The 7,021-nt window shown below is 46.6% G+C and overlaps 1 long non-coding RNA gene across 6 annotated transcripts in view; it reads right to left on the bottom strand.

The window, feature by feature from the left end:
• LOC149121944 (uncharacterized) overlaps nucleotides 1-7,021 on the bottom strand; it is a 130,735-nt gene that overhangs the window by 94,477 nt on the left and 29,237 nt on the right. For 3 of the 6 annotated variants that reach the window (XR_016222018.1, XR_016222014.1, XR_016222013.1), the window contains exon 3: nucleotides 1,524-1,588. The exons of 2 other annotated variants lie outside the window; for them this stretch is intronic. This is a non-coding gene — a long non-coding RNA (uncharacterized LOC149121944). Of the gene's footprint in view, nucleotides 1-1,523; nucleotides 1,589-3,162; nucleotides 3,429-7,021 lie in introns of those variants that run through there. One more of the 6 variants, XR_016222017.1, reaches the window with a different exon arrangement.

The following is a 7,021-nucleotide window of genomic DNA, read 5'->3' on the forward strand; positions in this document are numbered from 1 at the left end:
CTAGAACTCAAACCAGCATCCATAAGGAATGCTGGAGTATTAAGCAGCGGCTTTATCTGCTACGCCACAATGCTGGCCTCCAATATGTATATTTTCTTTTTTTAATATATTTATTTATTTATTTGAAAGTCAGAGTTACACAAAGAGAGGAGAGGCAGAGAGCCAGAGGTCTTGCATTCGTTGGTTCACTCCCCAGTTGGCCACAACGGCCAGAGCTGTGCCGATCCGAAGCCAGGAGCTTCTTCCAGGTTTCCCACGCGGGTGCAGGGGCCCAAGGACTTGGGCCATCCTCTACTGCTTTCCCAGGGAATAGCAGAGAGCTGGATAGGAAGTGGAGCAGCCGGGTCTCGAACTGGTGCCCATATGGGATGCTGGTGCTTCAGGCCAGGGCACTAACCAGCTGCACCACAGCACCAGCCCAATAAGTATATTTTCAATTTAAAATATCTTGCCAAAATTAATTCATGATCACTATATTCATTAGTAGAATGAAAAATACTGCACAAGTGATAAGGAAAAAATACTGATAAGGAAATAAGGTAGGAAGCAATTCAGCTGCTGACTTCCATGTTCTCTATATAATGAATCTTCCTCTTTTCAATAGTAGAGGGTAATAAACTGATACTTCCTTTGAGATTTTTGACATGCAATTAGTAAATTAAAACCTTAGGTTTTATCAATAGAAATCAAGTTACTTATAATCAGAATTACAGCAAAAAGTCAGTCTTTACATAGACACTGGGCATGCCACTGACAGCACAGAAAACTTGTACTGGGAATTAGCGGCGGAATAAGGCAGAGATTATTCACTTAATACTCAGTGGGTAATTATTAATGCCTCCTACATGTCAGACAATTTTCCAGACTATGGGCTCATACCACATGGAAACAGGGAGTCGGATTCTGCTCTGGGGCTTTGTATGAAGTATATACTAACTCTCACAGAGCTGTATAGATAGTGTTTTTTTTTTTTTAAAGATTTATTTATTTACACAGAGTTACACAGAGAGAGAAGGAGGCAGAGAGAGAGAGGGAGATGTCTTCCATCTGCTGGTTCACTCCCCAATTGGCTGCAATAGCCAGAGCTGAGCTGATCTGAAGCCAGGAGCCAGGACCTTCTTCCAGGTCTCCCATGTGGGTGTAGGGTCCAAGGCCTTGGGCCATTTTCTACTGTTTTTCTTTTTTTTTTTTCAGGCTATAGCAGACAGCTGGATCAGAAGTGGAGCAACTGGGACTGGAACTGGCACCCATATGGGACGCCGGCACTGCAGGCAGCGGCTTTATCCACTATGCCACAGTGCTGGCCCTGGGATAGTATTTTTCAAAAATAGCTTTTTATGCATATCTACTTACAATATCAAGAGATAAAAATCAGCTATAAAACTTGGGTAAAAAATTTCCATACTGTTTTATAAAGTCCTTGTATTAGAAACTAACCTGTAATCTTCCCAGATTTACAGATGGCAGAGTGCAGCAGATACCCAAGACACCCCTGGGAATCTTTGCTGCCCTGAGTCACAAACCTGCAGAAGCTGAGTCTGGAATCAAACTCCACTCACAGGTCCACCACAGGAATCCTATCAAAGAGCTGCAATGGGAGGTAGGAATCTTTTATTAGGAAAGAAAGGAGGAAGATATGGTCACATGTCACATCACAATCAATATCTGGCTCTGTAATGGACCATACATATAATGGCAGGCCCATAAGATTATGATGGAACTAAAAAATTCCTATGTCCTACAATGTGTATGTGTGTGTTTAAGAAAACTCAATTAATTTGAGAAGCTAAGCAGAGAGGGAGAGAGAGAGAGCAAGCTGCCATCTACTGGCTCACTCCCTAAACACCTACAATGGCTTGGGCTGTGGGGTTAGGCCAGGCCACTCAGGCCTAAACTGAAAGCCAGGAATTCAATCCAGGTCTTCCACATGCATGGCAGGGACCTAATTACTTGAGTCTTCACTGCTGCCTCCCTAGGTCTTTGTCAGCAGGACACTGGAGTCAGGGATCAAAGCCAGGTATTATAATGTGGGATGTGGGTGTCTTCAGCTCTAGGTTAAATAACCACTCCCGTGGGTCTGTGTTTTAAGTGTTATAAGAAAAGAATAAAAAAATTAACCCGGCGCCGTGGCTCAATAGGCTAATCCTCCACCTTGCGGCGCCGGCACACTGGGTTCTAGTCCCGGTCGGGGCGCCGGATTCTGTCCTGGTTGCCCCTCTTCCAGGCCAGCTCTCTGCTATGGCCAGGGAGTGCAGTGGAGGATGGCCCAGGTGCTTGGGCCCTGCACCCCATGGGAGACCAGGAAAAAGCACCTGGATCCTGGCTCCTGCCATCGGATCAGCGCGGTGCGCCGGCTGCAGCGGCGGCCATTGGAGGGTGAACCAACGGCAAGGGAAGACCTTTCTCTCTCTGTCTCTCTCTCTCACTGTCCACTCTGCCTATCAAAAAATAAAAAAAAAAAAAAAAAAGAAAAGAATAAAAAAATTAAACAGTTATAAACTTTAAAGAAGCAAAGCAAATTACAAAACTTTAAATAAGTTTAGTGCGACCTAACTGTACAGTGTTTACAAAGTCTACAGTGATGGAGAGTAACATCCTGGGCCCGCACACTCATTTGCCACTCATTTACTGATTGACGCACAGAAATCTCCAGTCCTGTAAGCTCCACTCACATACAGGTTACCATTTTTATCTTTATGCCATAATTCTATAGTACTTTTACTATACTTAGTTCTATTTAGATATGAAGTTACAGCACCTACAATGTCCAGACAGTAACATGCGGTAAGGTTTTCTAACCCAGGAGCAAAAGGCTGGAGAATAGATCTTGGGGGTGTAGCAGGCTTGGGTAAGTATATTCTACAATGTACTAGAAAGGGCAAAATGGTCTCACAAAATATTTCTCCAATGAGTCGCTGAGGTTAAACAACGCATGGCCATATTTGCATATTTGAGTAAAAATCTTCAGACTTCCTCACAAAAGGAGTTACATTCACCTCTATCTAATCTTAGGATCAAAATGGAAAATATTAGAGAAAAAAGGTTCTATTCATGATGACATTTGCAGTAACAGTTGCCATACTTTTTATTCTCCTGATGTACTTTACAGAAAAACTCTTTTTGCAATGGCTTAATGACCACAAGAATCAGGAGGAGATGTGGGAATGTATTTGCTTCACTCTTGGGATGAGGACCAGTATTTATGAGTAAGATTCCAAGCATCATGTCTGGTCTCGAACGTGAAAGGGAGTCAGGGCAGGTCTAATCAGGTCAGGCTGCCTCCAGCTGCTGGCCTTTGGCTCTCTACGTGACTGTTTGGCACGTCCTGGTTGTTCCCACAGCTGAATCATTCTTGTGCCATCTTGGCTTAAGGAATGTTCACCACACATTAGCAGCACTCTGATGAAAGGCACAGAGGAGCCCAATCCCTGAGAAGAAGGCACACAAGAGAGGTTACCAGAAGGATTTTCAACAGACCTGCACGGCCACAGCAGGAGAAGTTGGAAAGGCCTAGATCTGAGTTTAAATGTTTAAAATTACAAAGCAGGCTTCTAAAATAGCAAATGAAATTCCTGATTTGTCTTTTCCCTTTCCTTTCTCCTCAACAATGCATGGGCCTTCAAAACCCTGAAGGCTAGATATGGATTTATAATTCACAAAGTGCTCAGACTCCTTTACCAGAAAGTGGTGGTGCAGGCAGAGCTGGCCTCTGGCCCAGCCCCTGGGGAGGGTATGACTCTGAGACCACTGAAATACCCCAGGTTATAGCAGATGGACACCTTCATCCCTGCACTTGAGATCTAACACCATATAGGAGGCTGCCTGTCGAAACAAACACTTTTTTTTTTTAATTGAGATTTATCGGTATTGAGAAAGACTAGATGTGGGTTCAGTTTCCTACAGGGGAGTGACAATCAAAATCCATAACAGAAAAACATAGTTAACACAATCTGGGTTGAGGCAAAACCAGGAGAAGATACTGGCATCACAGAAAATGCCAACGCTTCACTCCATGGCAGTGTGTGGAACTTGGTGGGGAGGTACACAGGACCAGCTAGGAGGCTGGCAGGCATCAGCTGAGTTCCATGAGGGGCAATGTGGATTCTGAAGGTCAGGGAGGTACAGCAGCAACAGGGCCCACCTTCAGGGCAGCTTCTTTCTTGGCCTGGGGAGCTTGGAGAAGGGCCACGGCTTCATCTCCTTGTAGTGCATAGATCTGGGGGACTCAGGAATATGGACTGAGCTACAGTCCAGGAATCTTACCCACAGGGGTATTGCATTCACTGGATGAGCAGGAACAAACTTTGTCCCAGTGCCTACTTCTGTCCTGGAGGGCAGTGCCACGGCCAGCAGAGACAGGGTCAGGGGCTCCTGCCCCTGCACATCTCCAGAGGCTGTAGCAGAGGAAGAGGGATGTGGACACTGCAGGCACAGTTGGGATGGTGCAAACAGCCCCAGGAGATACTAGGTTCTACATCCCAGTGCAAATACCTCCAACTGGCAGCTTCAGCCAAACCTTGCACTAGCCACCCACAGTCCACAGCTGAGCAGTCTGGGCAGACACCCTCTTACTCTACTCAGGATCTGCACCCAGTGCCAGGAACTACATGCATGGATGCCCCTAGACAGCAACACCCCAGTCTAGGCACTACTGCTCCCCAACCAACCACACCAGATGAGGATACAATACCTCCTCATGGCCTTTCATTGAAACTGCTTATGAAGGAGAGGGAAAGAGAGGACAGGGGAGGGGAGGACAAGGGAAGAAAGAGGAGGGGAGGACAGGGGAGACAGGGGAGAAGAGGGGAGGGAAGGGAAGGGAAGGAAATGAAAGGGAAGGGAAAGGACAGGAGAGAAAAAAGAGGAGGAAGGAGGGGGATCTGAAAAAGGTAGAGGGCTCCAGAAAGAGCTACACTGATTTCCTTACATTATGGAGAACATAGGAATCAAATCATCTACATTAATGCTAATCTCACACAGAACACTCTAATTCTGCATCTGAAAACGAAAGAGGTTTTACTTCTTACTCTTTCTCTTAATTATTATTATTTGACCTTGTTGCTAAGGCAAATTCATACTTTCATGTGCACAAACTGTGAGGAAAAACCAAGAGAGATTTCTCTAGGTTATGTGTCAAAATTACTTGCAGAGCTGGGATAAAACACCTCCAATCTATTGCCATCTTGTCTCAGTAGCACAGCCTGGCCAGCTCCTGCCTTGTGTTTAGAAGTTGTATAGCCAGTGCCTAGACAGTGTCATTTACTGGCAAGAAAGGTTCCCTTTGAGTTGTCCCCTCTGAGCTCCCTCCCTCTAGAGGCTGTAAAACACACATGGCTGTGGCTCCTCTAGGAAAGTAAACACACACACACACACACACACACTCTGGGATGCAGCCTGCAGTAAGTCTGCATTTGCATGCACATCTATAGCCTGGAGAACAGCAGGCTTGAAAGAGAGAGATCTTCAAACTTCTCCTGTTCATGAGGCTTGCAACACCTTGCTAAGCCCCACCTTATTAAAACCCACATTAGGCCATGTACTGTGAAAGAGATGGTGCTAAGCCAGGCAGATAGATAGCCAGGCAGTCCCTATCCCAGTGGGGCATCCCAAGAGAACATGAGTGTCATGACACCAGGACCACTGACAGAATGCATCAAACAGCAGCCAGCCTGGGAAAGTTCCTGAAGAACTGCAGGAAACAGGGCCCCTTCAGTGACAGTGTGTGGGAGAAGGGGGATGGGCAGCACAGTGCTCCAGGCAGAGGGAAAGGAATGTACCCAGACTCTACAAGTACCATGGGAGGAGAGCAAACAAGCAGGAGGCCTAGCCAGAGATGAAACAAGGACACAAGCAAGGAGGGGCCTGGTCCTAGAGGGCCTTGGAGCCACGATAAGAAGTGTGGATTTTATACAAACAGCAATAAAAACATCTTACTCTTTATATACTGTTTATTTAAGGTGGCTCGATGAGACTTGTTTTTCTTGCTCCCTAGTGTTGAAGAAGCAAAATGAAATTTACAAACGGCAAGGGAATCTTTGCCCCTTTCCATAAAGAACAGTCTGTAGCTCCCACCTCCATCTCTCAAGCATACTTTTTACTTCCCTCAACTATGATAAAATATTTATGTGCTGGGTCATTACCGATTCCAATGTACACAAATATTGACTGTGTCCTTATTTAAAAGTTCTAATTGCTTGCTGACCTAATACTGCTTGATACCAAGGCCCATGCTTCCCCCTAACATTATTCCCGGCAGGTGTGCAGTCACAATCTCCCAGGAGTCTGAATATTTGGTGACACAACCACTGCAGTGGGATGTGCACGGAGGATCCAGTCACCACTCTGCCTGGTTCCCAACACCGACAGGGGCGCTGCCCTCGTCTCTGGAAACTCCCTCTCCCTCATCCAGATTTTCCTGCACTCTGGCAGGGAGCAGCCTGTCTTTAGGGAGGAAGACAATACCCCTGCCCCACACTGCCTCCTAGGTGGGCCTCCCCTTTTCTTTCAAGGACATCTGGCCTAATTAATGCCAGCAGCACCAAGTAAGAACAACAGCACAGGTGTCAACCAGAGTCTAAGAAAGTAGGAGCAGATTCTGGGAAACCCTGGTGTTTCAGGTGGTTCTGGAGCACACAAGGCGAGTGTGCCTGGGCAGTTACAGATGAGAGACGCTGCATCCACGGCATGGCCACCTTGAGTCACAGTGGAAGGCAGACCCCCAGAAGAAATCCTGAGCCCTCCTCCCTGATGAATGCCGCAGTATGAATGTGTACCCGCAACCCCACGTTCACTGGAAATCAATGCCTCCTGGGATGTATCTGCAAGTTGGCGCTTTACCAAGCGGTATCTGCAAGTCAGCCATGATGGATGAGTCCTCAAGAATGACATGTGCGTCACCAGTAAAAGACCTGAGAAAGATCTCGGGTCTTCCCCACGTGGACGCTCAGTGAAGACGGCCGTCCATGCAGCAGGAAAGGGGCCTTCACCAGACCCCAGGTCACCCTGAGCTATGACCCAGCAC

The sequence above is a fragment of the Oryctolagus cuniculus genome, chromosome 15 (genome assembly GCF_051225735.1).
Source record: "Oryctolagus cuniculus isolate XC-2025 breed Fujian yellow rabbit chromosome 15, ASM5122573v1, whole genome shotgun sequence".
NCBI classification, from domain to species: domain Eukaryota; kingdom Metazoa; phylum Chordata; class Mammalia; order Lagomorpha; family Leporidae; genus Oryctolagus; species Oryctolagus cuniculus.